Raw genomic sequence first — 14,142 nt, 5'->3', positions numbered from 1 at the left:
TCATTCATTGAAGAGACGCTGAATTAGTCTCTAATATGCAGATTCTTCCCTTCCCCAAGAAAGTCATGCTATAGCTAAAATTTGCAAACCATTCAACAGAAGAACTGAGGGCGGGGCACCAACCTAGAGCTGAAATCAATGAAGGCTTTGAGGAAAAAATGGCAACTGTGCGAGGTGTGTAAGGGCCTGTAGGATTTGCCAGTTGAAGAATGGGGTTTAGTGCAAAGTCAGCACAAGCACTGTGGCCACAGACTTTACGTTCCTGGGATTTTAACATAGCTCAGTATTGTTGACCCAAACAGAGGTGTTAAAACTTCACTGCAGAGGTTTAGCCATGGACGGGTTGTATTTGGCAAATTAGGGGAATAAAGTTAAGTCCTGAAAGCAACAGGGCACTGTAAAAGCATTTTAGAGGTAATGCTATAATAAGATCTGCTGTGTGCAAATGACTTTAGCTGAGTATAGAGACTGGAGTAAAGGGGTAAAAACGTAAACTTATAAAGTAGTTGTTTATTTGTCTCTCTCCTCCAGGGAACTGCAAACCCCTGAGGGCAGAAGCTGCAGCTTGCTCACTGTTCCAGTACCTGATACTCACTTAATAGCTAATAGAAAACATGAAACATTGAATGAATGAGAGGGAAGGCAATAGGAAATTGATTGAAAGCTTATTGGAACAACCAAGGCATGAAAGTTGAGGACAGAAACTTAGGTAGCATCAATAAGAATAGAGGAATGGATAGAAATTCAAGATATTAATGGTAAACTCAAATAATTGGTGACTGTTGGATTCACGAAGATTTAGAACCTAAGATGAGACATAGATCTGGAGTGAAGTTGAGGACTTCTGTTTTGGGCACACTGATTTGAAAGTAGCCATAAGACTTCAATGTCAAGATCTCCAGCAGACAATGGGATAAAATTGAAGCTCAGACAAGTTAGGGATATGGGAGTCATCAGTGAATAAGTGGTTGTAAAAAAGGTAGAAGTGGGTGAGTTGTCTTGTACTGAAAGAATATGTACCATAAGAAGAGTCGAGAGCAATTCAGAGACCTCCAGAGGATATCATTTTAAGGGCTGGGTGGTGGAAGAGGTGCTCAAGAAGGCCTGCCTCTGATATATGAAAACAGTATCGAACGGCCAAGCAAGGCCTAGGAATCAGGAACTTCAGGAGTCTACAAGGGTAACAGCAAAAATGAATTCATCTAGTGCAATTCCTTCAGAGTGAAGGGATGCGACTTCCCCATTCACCAACTTGGGGAATTTGAACAGCAGCAGTTGTTAATAGTGTCTTGGTTTTTTGTACCATAAAATGTGGAGGGAAGAAGAGATGAATTCTGTCATTCCTTCCAGCAGTCTGACTTTATGATTCTAACCAATTCATTGCTTGTTCATTCAGGACAAGTACACAAACTAAACAGAGTCCAGAGCCCAGAGTCTTCACCTTTTCAAACAACAGCACCAAGAAAACAAGGGAACAGATGAGCCTGAAATCTCAGAGTCTTACTGTCATGCTGAACAATGGGAAAACACAGCTTGTTCATTTCTCCTCAGTGATGCTAATGATTCAGTTACATTGACTTCTTTGAAGAAAAATTACTGTTAATAACCTTAATTTCCTCCTCTTCTCTTTCCCCGGGTACCTGACATTTTAGATAAAATGTTTTCATAAAATATTAAAAACAAAGGAATTATATCTTAGGTATCTAACTCCATGTTGTTTATGGACTTTATGAATCCCTTCTGTCTCTTCTTTCTAGAGCCTACAGTTTTGGTTCTTCAGGTAAATACATAAAGTTTCCCATTCTGCTCATCTCCCAAGAAGCACAATCCATTCCAAGTGAAAAAAAAAAAATTAAGTGTTACTCTAAGGCCCACCACACATCTTAGTGATATCAGCCATGTGACGTTATGGGACATTCCCGACTTCCATTTAAATTTAGTCCTCATGGCTACAGTTTTCTTTTCTTTGGCCACAAAACCAGACCACAGGCTTTCCAGCCTGGCCTGACCCACGCACACCTCTGCTCTAGAACAGCAGGCAGGTAGAGCGTGCAGTTTGCCAGCCCAGACCCATTCACCATCCTTGTTCACTCCTGCCTGCTCCTGCCCTCTAGTTTCTATCTGAATCAGCTAATGGAAGGCACCAGCCAGAGTCTAGGGGACAAGAGGAGAGTGATGTAGTTATATTTATTTCCCTGCCATCTTCCCGCAGGGACATTACAGGTTGACTGTGTCCCTCTACAACAGGATACATCTCTTGTAGGACAGCTTTTCTTGCCCCTTTACTTAGAGTAGGAAAGCTCCCCATCACTGCTAAGTCCCTCTTCAGCCCTCACCCTGGTTGTGGTTTTGTTCCCTACACCTGCCCATACCTCCTGAAGGGTCTCCTTATGAAGCCTTCTTCAAGGGACTCAGTCGACACCCACCATCTGTTCCCCGGCAGGCCCTGAATGACACAAGATTAAAGAGTGACCAGGTGGGGCCCTCCACTGCGGCTTTCAGAGATATCATCAAAGGAAATTGTCTGTAAATTGTAAAATGCTATGACATTTCCATGAACAAAACCTAGTACAGACTTTCCTGAATATGCAAGGTTTTAATGCCAAGGAAACATGACTGAATCCTACCATATTTCTACAATTCACTGTGTGTTATAAAAATAAACACGCAGAAAGCATATAATCAGAATCCGAATATCACTGCCAACCTCACCAGATTTTTTCTTAAAAATGGGTATCTGGAGAAACAGATGAAAGAACTGAATCCATCTTTGAAAACAGAAACAATATTTCATTTCCTGCTATTTATCCACATCGAGATTTACTAACTCTGATAATATGATACTTTAGGGTGATTCCAAGTCTTTCAAGGGATGTCATAAAATTCTAAAAATTAACTAATAATTCACTTCATATTATTGAAAACAACTATAATTACTGAAGTTAACTTCTGAAAGAAGTTGAGAATCGGTGACCTAGATTTTCTGTATTTTTCCTAATGTCTCTAAATGAAAATACAGTGTAGTTTCTAATTTATACAGCCCTTTGTCTATATATCACTTCTAACTAGCATGGAAATTCACTTCAGGTATCTATTAAATAATAAAACTCAATAAAATAAATTTATCTCTGAATCTTCTAATTCTCAAAGTAGAAAGTAGAAGGTAAAAGAGATTCTTAAATAATTAAGTACTTGAAAGTCTAAAGCTATAAATACACCTGGATAGAATTTTTAGCAATGAAATTAATTTGATTTTCCCAGGTCAATATCAACCTCTGTTGTCTGTGCAGCACCTCACTTTTTTGACCATATATTCAAGGGTGTTTATGACATGTCCCTGGTCTGAGGAATTTAGAGGTTCACAGCTAACCAAATTGATCAGAATATAGATTTTCAACTCAGATTCAACTCAATATCTCTTTACTAACAACTTTTTTAATTGGCCTATTAATTGGTAAATTCTTTTTGATTAAGTATTGTATTTTCAAGGAATTTTAAGGACATAGACTATTTCTAAAGTCATTTCCTGGTGTACTGTATATAACTGAGATCCAACTGAACTAGTAGAGCAATGAAACAATGTGGGGCATGCTTCAATTAGACACCATATTCATAATTTGAGGTTCCAAAGGCAATTTGGCAGTGCTCCCTCAAAATGTAAAATGGGCATACCTTTTTGACCAAATAGTTCTATTTCTAGGAATTTATCTACAAGAAATTCTCACACATGTGCTTGAAGACATAGGTACAAAGATCTTCAGTCTTTCAGTTTGCAACAGTGATAACAGGAGAATGGTTAAAATAAAACATCGTACACCCATAGTTTATTTATGGTACTACTAGAGTTTATGTAATGTTAGAAAGAAAAATATAACTAGTATATGGACATGGGAAGATCACCACAACATACACTAAGTGGCAAGTAAGCAAGTTGCAGAAAAACATACACAGTATGATCCAGTTTATGTAGTAAGAAAAAGGCATGTATATGTACTTATATATGTAAATGCATAGAAAAAGGAGAAGAGAGCGGTGCTCTAAACTGTTGCCAATGGTTATATCTGGCTATGGGTGTAGGTGGGAAAGGTTGTTTTACATTTTCTTTCTGTGCTTCTGCATTATCACTGCAATTGGAACATATTAATGTATCACATCCATCATTTTAAAAACCAATGAAGACAAAAAATTAATAGAAATTCTAGAGGGGGCTCTGGTGATTTATCCAATGATAGTGCATCAGCAGACATCCTATCTCAAAGGACTTCAGTTTCATTTGATCCATTGGGATTCCTCCTTTAAGAGCCAAAAGGAAAATGAGGGCTGTTAAGTAGATTGCACGTTGAAACACCGACCTGCAGAAACAGATCTACATTCTGTGTGCCCAGGACAAATCCAGCAACTACCAAATAGCAGGGGGAACATTTTGTGACTGGTCAGAGTTCAGATCAGTGATGTACACAAGAGACCCTCCATGTCCCCATAAATGGAGTCACGCATTTCTCCACACTTAGGTGGTCTTATTTCAAAGGAGCCCGCGAAATAGGAGAGAAAGCCCTGGCCTTCCTCCTTCAACTCTGCAGACTTGCTAACATCTTAGAAAAATGAGGGAGGGGAAAAACAGGCAGAAATTCAGACTCTGAAACTAACGTCCACTGGAAACAAATGGCCATAACCCCCTTTGTAAGAAATTTAACAGGGGGAAGAAAAGAAAAGCATGAATAAAGAAGGCACCATGCTTACTTAATCAAGACAACACTAGTTCACAAGGTTTCCAAGCACTTATACTTGACAAAGCTCAAAGTGGGAGCTCACGAGCCGAATATGTTCCACGAACGTGTTTTGTTTCGCCAGCCCATGGGCTGACATGTTTGTTTCCACTGTAATTATTTCTAAAGTTTTTGCAATGATATCTCACGCTTTAAAGAAATCTGTATTTCATGTTTCTCTTGAAAATGAAGAGGTGCTGGCAACCCTGAGCCCCACGCCCACCTGGCAGAAATCTAATAGACCTGGCCCCCAGGAAGGGTCAGGGCAGAGCTCCTGATCCCACGGCCTCCCCATCCGCTAAGGGGGCTGACACCTGGGCAGCCCCATGATGCTTACCTGGCCCTCAGAGGAATCAGAGTGGGTCACACCTGATTGAAACCATGAGGAACCTCACCCAGGAAGAGCTGGCCCTTCAGAAAACTAAATTAGTTTTTAGCCTACCCTGAAGCAGCATTTAGTAACCTCCCTCCCAGGTATCTGCGGAAACAAAAGCATGTAGGATTAGATAAGGGCACGTGGTTTTATCTTCAACTTCCCATTTCAATTCCGTGGTCAAGGCAGGGTTGCCAGAAGCTTCTCTGTCATACCTCAGCCCCGTCACTTAAAATAATGGTCTCAAAAGTTTTCACTGTAGCAAACCTCTTGGCAGCATGTACCTGAGTGGCAGGTAACACAGCACAGTGGTTAGAAGTTGGAGTTCTGGTGTCAGCCTACATGGGTTTGACTTCCCATCTCTAACTTTCCCTCCCGGAAGTGAATAACTTCACCTTTCCCAGCCTCAGTTTCCCCATATGTAAAATGGAGATACTATGAGGAACCGCCAAGAAAAGCTGTAGGGAGAGTTAAATAAAGTGGCACATTTTAAGAGCTTAACCTACATCTGTGGTTTTGTTACTGTTGTCGCCATCAGCGTGCCCGCGGAAGCCCGTGGGGAAACAGGAGTCACGACACCTCCCCGTAAACATCACAGATCCCCAAATTATTCTGGCAGATGCCCCTCTCCTTCCAGGCCTAACTGGCTTCATATGGTCTTTTTTCAAAACCTGGCTGGGAGACACAGATGCCCTGGGGACAGCTTCCAGCTCACTGAGTTCTTCGAAACCCCCCAGTCACAGAACTTTGAGGCAGTTAGGGCTGAGTTAACATGAGGCCCCTCTGTCCAACTGCAGTCACAGAGTCAGGCAAGTCCAGAGGAAGATCTGGCATTCACAGTAGCCCTAAAAGGTAACTAGAACTTCTGTGTTAGTAGAGGGGCAGGGCAAGTGTCCCTTGTTAACAGTTTTATAGGATTTGGCACAGCCTGCTTTGTATGGATAGGCCACTGGCCTTTGCCCCCTATGCAGGAGGAGAACAAGGGGGTGAATAGTCATACTGGTAGCCAAGAGCATTTGTAGCAATAGCAGCAGTAACACAACAGCTGGCATCATTCACACTACACTGCAGGGCACTTTTGCCTTATAGGGTTATCCTCCTCATTTACAGATGGGGCAACAGACACTCAAGAGTTACATACTAACACATGACATAGCCAGGATTCAAGCTTGGGTCCACCTGATTCCAATACCCGAAGGTCACAGCAACTTTACACTGTTGAAAGCAAACCCCAACTTACCGCCCCCCGCCGCCGCCAGCTGCCTCCAAGAGGAAGCATCTCGAGAGCAGTGGTCCTTTAACTTGAGTGGGTCGCAGAACCCCCTTCAATATGATGAATCCTACAGACACTTCTCAGCAAAATGTTTTGAAATGTATAAAATTAAGTACAGAAGAAACCAATTATATTGAAATATACGTACCAAAAAAAAAAAAATTTAAGGCACACATAGTAACGTACGTGCTTCTTTTTACAACCCATTAAATGCCGAGACTCATCAGTGACTCTAATACCTGCCCTAATTGTCATTTGGAAGTAAGTGAAAATAAAGACGTATTTGCCAGCTAGATGGACCTACCAAATGCCATCATTAGGCCATTAGAGGGTGGTCCTGAGGTGAAGAGCTTCTGTCCTGGGGGAGACAGCAAAGATGTCAAGTGTAAATCTAGTGGTCTATGTTCTCTTCTCTCTGAATGAGCTGCTTATAATTAGTTTCTTTGTGTTACTGTCTTCCTCCTGCTCTGAGGAAATGGCTACTTCATTCATATCAGGGAGCCAACCACCTCCTCTAATTGTTCAGGAGGAGAAGAATGCTATAACAAGGGCACTATACCTTAAAGCAATGATTTGACTGCCCCCAGGGTGGCTCGGTGGACAGAGGTGGAATTTCCTAGCCCTCTGCACACCAAAGGATTAGGGGACAAGGGCCCTAAAGGAGACTCCTGGTCAAGGGGATAAGATAACACTATCTTGAAGTCACATGGTATGCGACCTTCTCACTGAAGGTTCTCTAGGTAGTAGGCAAAGGGGTGTGCAGAGAAAAACCATCTTCTGATTTATGTCCCTTTCATCTATTTTTGATTCCGCAAAGAAAAGGAAAGTAGATGGAGTTCACACAGAGAAAACAAAACCTCTGCTGCCCTTCATCCTCCTGAACATAAGGATCTCCCAGTGACTCTGGGGTGAATTTTAAAAGCAGGCTTCATTCCAGTAAGGACAATGCAAACTTCTCACTCATCTACTTGGTGATGCATTTTCACCCAGCTCTCCTTCCCCGGGGGTGAAGTAAACCCATTTATATATCTGGTGAGCTAAAGAGTCCCAGCCTGTGAATGCGCAAAAACTTATCTCTTTCTAAGGCATAACTAGATAAGTAATATTACACCTTGAGGAAGTATTTCTACTTCCAAGGAGGAGGCTTGATCAAAAGAAAAACTATGAAACAGAAAAACAAATATTGAGGAATGAAAGAATGACCTACACAGGGTTATTATAGTTCCTAAATATTACAGAGAAATAGAAGAGTGCAGAATGGACAGTACTGAGAATTACTGAGTGTCCTCACAGATAGTAAAACCACAGAAACTCAGCGATGAAGAGCTGTATTGATTTCCTGATAGGTGGTAAGTCTTTTTGGCAGGCACTAATAAGACACACAAATTCACATTACATGGTGAACAGCAACTATTTTAGAAACTTCAGTCTGGACATGAAATATACTAACTGTGATCATTAAAGCATCTCCATTAGTCCTTGACCTCATTCTGCATATCAAACACACAAGTTCTTGGTTTTACAGAACTCACTGTGATAGATGGCTTATTAAAGACCTGGGTCCTTCGTGCTAATAAACACGCTGTTTCATCCTTACTTTACGAGTGGTCACAAACGACAAAAATTCAGTCACAGTCTGCAAAATAAGTTTAAGTTTCAAAGAATATTTTTACCTCCCCCAAAATACTTGAGCTCACTATTAAAGACATTTGTGGAGAATGTAAGAAATACATAATCTTTCTTTCCTGTGACTGTATTACATAAGGGCTGTGATCCACAAAGATCAAATTTATTCTCAACACAAGGTTTTTAAAGTAAAAAATAAACTCAGCAACTAATTACTAATGTATTTTTTAAAAAATAATCCACAGAAATAATTGATAGAATGAAGGAATTAGATAATTTAAGTTTGCCAGCTACATCTGAAAGTTTGGGGGAAAAAATGCAGACACAAAATCCAGAAGCCGACTTATCTATCACATCTTTTCACAAATTGGCATGCCATCTGATGGGTTCAAGGAAAACAACACAACAGCACTAAAACTCAATTTTACCTCAATTTTAACTTGGAAGATGGGTTAGGGCTGAATATCTGTCAAGCCTTAGACATCATTTCAATTCTTAACAAATCAAACCCCAAAGTGAATTTACTAGTATCCTAGGAAAATACCATGTTCATTTGGATTGCCAAATATATCTGTCCCACGTTGCCAAAATCAGCAGTACGCATTAATCTAAAGATGTTGGATTTGCTCTTAAGAAAGACAAAATAGCAAGGCCAAAAGCACTGGCTAAGTCTCTGCTGGGGATGAAATATTTCAAAGAGGTGATACCGATTTAAAACTCCATTTCTGCAAAATCATTCTGGTAACCCTTAACACTTTTTAAACTTCCCTATTTCACTATCTCATTAGGCAAAAACACACCCCCTCAAGATTCCAGGGCGTAGAAGTAGTTTAACATCAATCACATTTTTCAGGCACACCAATTTTAAACTTGCAAAAGAGTATTTTAGAACAAAGCTCTCTGTGTGGGTGTACATTTGTAAAATAAAGGTAGCATTATCCCAACACATATCAATGTGTACCCAGTGATCAAATGGAGTCTTAGAAATTCTGTTTTGACAGTTACGTGTAGAATAGCATTTTCACCAGCGATTAATTCAGAGCTAGGTAGTGATATCAAAGCTAAATCAAAACTAAGTTGGGATGGCTGAATAATAATATAGTTGTAGAAAAGTATAATCAGTAATCTAATATGGGCTACCACAGATATGTTATAATAAGTTACTCTCAAAGGGTTACTAGTTATGGCAGCAAAGTCTCTCCTGTCCATAAAAATGCCAATAAAAAATGTTATTCTGCTTAAAAAGTGAATTTTTATGAAAACAGGTGTTCTTTCAAGATGGCCATCATTTATTAAACTTCAAAAGGAAGATGACATAATAGATAAAAACACCAGCTGAAAAATATGCAAGACTGTCCTATCAAAACACAGCATTCTAGATTACATAATACGGATAAGGGCAGATTAAATCACATGCCCCTGCCCAGCTAAATTTTTGTCCTTCTGCATGATTCTAATAACTTAGGCCACTGAAGTTTGAAGCACACAAAGTATTAGGTTCTCAGTTCAAGCATGTATTTTTGAAACCAAGAGTCTTGAAAAAACAAAAAGGATAAAGTTAAAATTTACACACACACACAAATATGTTTTTTTTCTGAAGAATACAGTTCCTCGGACACCTTATTAACCTTGTAGATAGACTGCCCAGATAAAGTCACTAGTTGCTTTTACTGGTCAGTCTACTTTATGAACCCGATTTCTCTTTAAAGGGGAAATAACTATTTTAGATGTTATATAGCTAAAGTTTGAATGACATCATTACCAACGAAACAGAATTATTAAACAGCTATCTCCACACACTCAAAACTTAATTTACAGGCCACCATGTATCACATTTACGGTAAAAATGGTGACCTTCCATGGACGTTTTGGCCAGAATTAAATTTCGAACATGTGCTTTAGAACAATAGGTAGAATCACCTCAAGAGTCATAAAGAAAAAAAAAAAAAAAAAGTCAGAGGGCCATCTCCCAAACACATGCACATTTATGAAACTATAATGTGCCTTTGCATTTTTCTCTAGAAAAAAGAAATGCTAGTTTTATGATTCTAGATTAAGTTGCACTGAGTCACACTGGGAAATTGAAGAACTCCGTATTTCCATACTTCTGTAACAGTACTGCCTACAAAGTCTACAGTCAGAAGTATTGTACTATGTAGACAGGGTCTAATTAGTTACGGAAAAGGCAACTTCAAAATTCTGAAAATAAGACAACCTTTAGTCTCCATCATTTGTATGCTCTTAGGAGGCTGGAACACAGCCCCCAAAGAGTGCCGGCCTGTCAGTGTTGTCTTAAGTGGAAATGGTCAGTCATTTCTATTATTTCCCCAAAAGAGGTAAGAAGAGTCACACGCATACACATTTACATGGCGTTGCACGGTGCCGACAATTTCCAACCAAAATAATCATATTCACGTCGAGCCGAGCTATTTCTAGCCAGAAGCGGCGAATGTCTGGACTGAGTCTAAGGAAACCCAGCGGGCGATGACTACAGGGGAAGGGGGTGGCGGCGGGGACCCCCGCCTCCCGCGCGCGCCGGGCGCCTGGCACCGGCACCTGCACCGGCTCCGGGGCTGGGCATCTGGGTGCGCGCGCGCGGGCGCGCGTCCGGGACGCACCCGCCGGGAGCAAACAAGCCCAGCGGGCCCGGGCGGGCCAGAGCATCCTCGGGCGGGACCCGGAAAGCCTTCTCCTACCTGTCACTTTGCCTGGAGCAGCTGCCGAGGATGCGGCCACGGCCGCCGCCTGGAGACCCAGTGGGTGCGCGCGCGACTGTGCGCGCGCGTGTGTGTGTGTGAGCTCTTGTTTGCGGTGCGGCTCACTAACTGCTCCCGGCGCTACCAACCCCCTCCCCGCAGAAAGCTCCAGCCGCCGAGCCCCCTCCTGGCGCGCGGGCCCGCCCCCCGCCCCGCCCCCGCCCCGCCCCGCCCCCGCCCCCTGCCTCCAGGGCGCTAGGTTCTCACCTCAGCCCCCGGCGGGGGTCTCCGCGGGCGCTCCCTAGGCAAGCAGCGGGGCACCGCCGGCCCGCTGCGCCCGCCCTCCCGCCGGGCTCGGCGTGTCCCGGCTCCGGGCCTCGCGGCCGGCCGCCCCTCCTTCCCAGCCCCCGAGTCTCCCTCCTCGTTCTCGCCTCCCGGCTCTGGAGCCCGAGCTGTCGCCTCGCAGCCCCAACCTGCCCGGGCTACGGAGCATGCCCAGTGCGGCGCTCCCGGCCGGGCTGGGGGTGGGCAGGGGCCGGGCCGGCCGCGAGCCAGCGGGGCGGGGAGGGGGCGCCAGGGGTGGCGGCCGGGCTGGATGGAGAGCTGCTCCGGGAAACGGTAGGTGGGGCGCCCGGGGAAGCCGCCCCGCAGCGCGCTCCTCTGGGGTCTCTCCGGCCGCCCCCTGGTGTCCCAGCGCCCCCGCGCGTGCCCCGCTCCTGGGGTCGGGGGACGCACAGCGTGGCGCCTCGCGAGCACCACCTGTAAGGGGTGGGGGACACCCCTCTCCGATTCTAGACGCGCAGCCGGCTGTGGGCCCTGGGGCTAGGGTGGGGGTTAAAGAGTGGACAGGGGTCAGGACTGGCGAAAGCTGACAACCCAAAGCCTTTGGCGAGGGTGAGGTGTTTATTTGTTTATATTTTGTTTAATAAACACATAAAGCGCTTACAGTGCTTCAGGCACTGTCATAAAGGCTTTTTATTCCTGTAATTCTTAAAACAATCTTCCAAAGCAGGTACTACTCTCTCCCCCCCAACCCCGGAGGCTTAAACTGAGCCACAGAAAGATTAAGTGGTTCCAAAAAGTCTTCCCCCGTGTGCAACCTCAGAGACGCAAACCCCCCAGACTTTGGTCCCTGGGATGCTGGGGCGCAGCTCCAGCCAGTTTTCGGCCCTAATTCGGCCCCAGGTGACTCTGAGTCACCCACGCATTTAGACCCTAATGGTGTTCCCTTTAGCATCACCCTTTGTGTGGACCCTCATAACGTGAGGCTCCAGGACTCCCTCCAGGGAGGGCTCCCTCCTCCCCGAAGCCACCCCGCCTCCTCATCTGGGCCGGCGGCCACCAAAACCCGGAGACGTGGCACCTGCGCATTGGGGACTGGGGCCACGCTAGCAGCTCAACTGGGCATGCTCAGCCACAGGAGCTGGTCCGGCTGGCCAGGAGGAAAGAGCGAGCCTGGCCGCTACTGAGCGGTGGGAAGTAGAGGGGGGAAGTGGGCGCAAACAATAGCCAGGCCCCAAGGACTAGAGGCAGATGTAGATGCAAAAGGCTCATTCTCCTGACACATCCTGGCGTTTTTCAGGCAGAGCAAAGAGGAGGGTGATCAAAAGTTTACCAACTGGGCATCCTTCAGTGGGAGGGGGCTGAGGGCCCGCTGGCAACTCCTCAGCTCAATCGCTAAACTGCAATCTTTGCTGAGCCCTGAGAAAAGCTGGAAGCCACCGAGCCTTTTGAAGAAGCCAAGAAAAATAGCCTAGACTGAGTTTCCCTGCAAGATCCCAGGGAAAAGCTGTGAGGCTCTTCACTGTTGGAGTCTTCGAGATGTGGTGATCTTGAGTGATGACAGGGTACTATGACCGCTCTCCTCAAACTGTAATGTGCACACAAGTCACCTGGAGATCTTGTTAAAGTGCAGATTTTCATTCAGCAGGTCTGGGGTGGGACCTGAGATTCTGCATTTCTGACAAGCTCGAGTGCCATGGTCCTCAGATCAGACTTTGAGGTTGGGTCAGTATTTTAGGCCTGTTCTCTATTTTATATTTAACTAAGGCTTACAAGGGCTAAGCAATTTGTCCCAGCCAACTGCTCACACAGCCAATAAGTAATGTAGCTAGTTTCGAACCCAGTTCTGGAGGACTTCCTGTGTAAGTTCCTGTATTCTCTGCGTACCACCCATAGACAGATGAGCTAGAAGCTGTCGTCTATGTCTCTTGACTGTTTTAACAGTGGAACATAGTACTTCCAAATATAGTACATCAGTTAGCCCTTGCTGTGTAAAAACTACACCAAACTTAGTGGCCTAAAGCAACAACTATTCGTGCAATCAGCAGAGCAGTTGTCTGCTGTTTTCTGCTGGCTCCATTCATGCAGATGGGCACGTGGAGTTTGGATGGCTAGGATGACAGGGTGTTTTCTCCATATGGCTTTTTTATATGGTGAGCTCCTGGCTCCCAAGAGCAAAGGAAGGCAAGCCCTAGTTTAAAACAGCATTTCATACCTCCGTTTGCTAATGTCCTATTGATCAAAGAAAGCCACATGGTCATGTCCAAACTCAAAGTATGGAAAAATAGTGAACTTCAATTTCTGATGGGAGGAGAACAAAATAGAGAGGTTTTATGTTTTGGTGCTTGGTTTTTTTTCCCTGAATCTACTACATACACCACCTTCCATAAAAGTAACCCCCCTGCCCTAGGGTTCACTCAGAGTGTCATAGATTAAGCCTATCTTTAGTTTTACATATTGGTAGACCAAATCACAGCAGTCATTTTCTGTTTTGCTAGGTCTTTAATATTGAGTTTATTAAGGAACCTCAATTTAGAGGGTTTAAATAGTTAAATGTTATTTTGAAGTACAAAGTTCAATTTGATTCTTTTGAACTTGTCTCTTCTTCCCTTTAATAACATTTCAGACAGTCATTAACTCAACAAACAATTTTGAAACCTTGATCAGGGATGGCCTCTCTGAGGACGCAGCATTTGAACAGAGATGGGAATAAAGAGAGAGATGTGCATATCTGGGGAACAGTGTTTCCAGCAGAGGGAACAGTAAAAGCCCTGAGACACGAGTGTATTCGGCATGCTCAAGAAACAGAAAAGAGGCCAGACTGGAAGAGTGAGGCACAGAGTGGGTGGAATTGGGGTCACAGAGGCAGCAGGGAGCCAGACCGTGGAAGGCCAATAGAAAGGACTTTGGGCTTTAGTCTAAGTGTGATGGAAGGCCATTGGAAGGTGTAGATCAGGGTGGGGACATGATCTGGTTGACAGTATAGAGAGCTTGCATTGAGAATGCCCATGGGGACAAGAGTACAAAAAGGGAGCCCATTAAAAGGACATAGCAGTGGTTCTACATGGGCAGATTTTATCATTTTCAGTTCTAAAACTTAGACTTTTAAATATTCAACCTTAGACT

The 14,142-nt window shown here is 44.1% G+C and overlaps 1 protein-coding gene across 1 annotated transcript in view; it reads right to left on the bottom strand.

The window, feature by feature from the left end:
* PLCB4 (phospholipase C beta 4) overlaps positions 1 to 11,108 on the bottom strand; it is a 418,294-nt gene extending 407,186 nt beyond the window's left edge. The window contains exon 1 of the mRNA XM_060122522.1: positions 11,002 to 11,108. The gene's annotated coding sequence lies outside the window, so the exon portion shown is untranslated. The remainder of the gene's footprint in view (positions 1 to 11,001) is intronic.
* Between the last annotated feature and the right edge of the window lie 3,034 nt (positions 11,109 to 14,142).

This window comes from Lagenorhynchus albirostris, chromosome 15, assembly GCF_949774975.1.
Source record: "Lagenorhynchus albirostris chromosome 15, mLagAlb1.1, whole genome shotgun sequence".
In the NCBI taxonomy this organism is placed as follows: Eukaryota; Metazoa; Chordata; class Mammalia; order Artiodactyla; family Delphinidae; genus Lagenorhynchus; species Lagenorhynchus albirostris.
The sequence above is the reverse complement of the archived record's forward strand: the minus strand, read 5'-3'. Positions and strand labels throughout refer to the sequence as shown.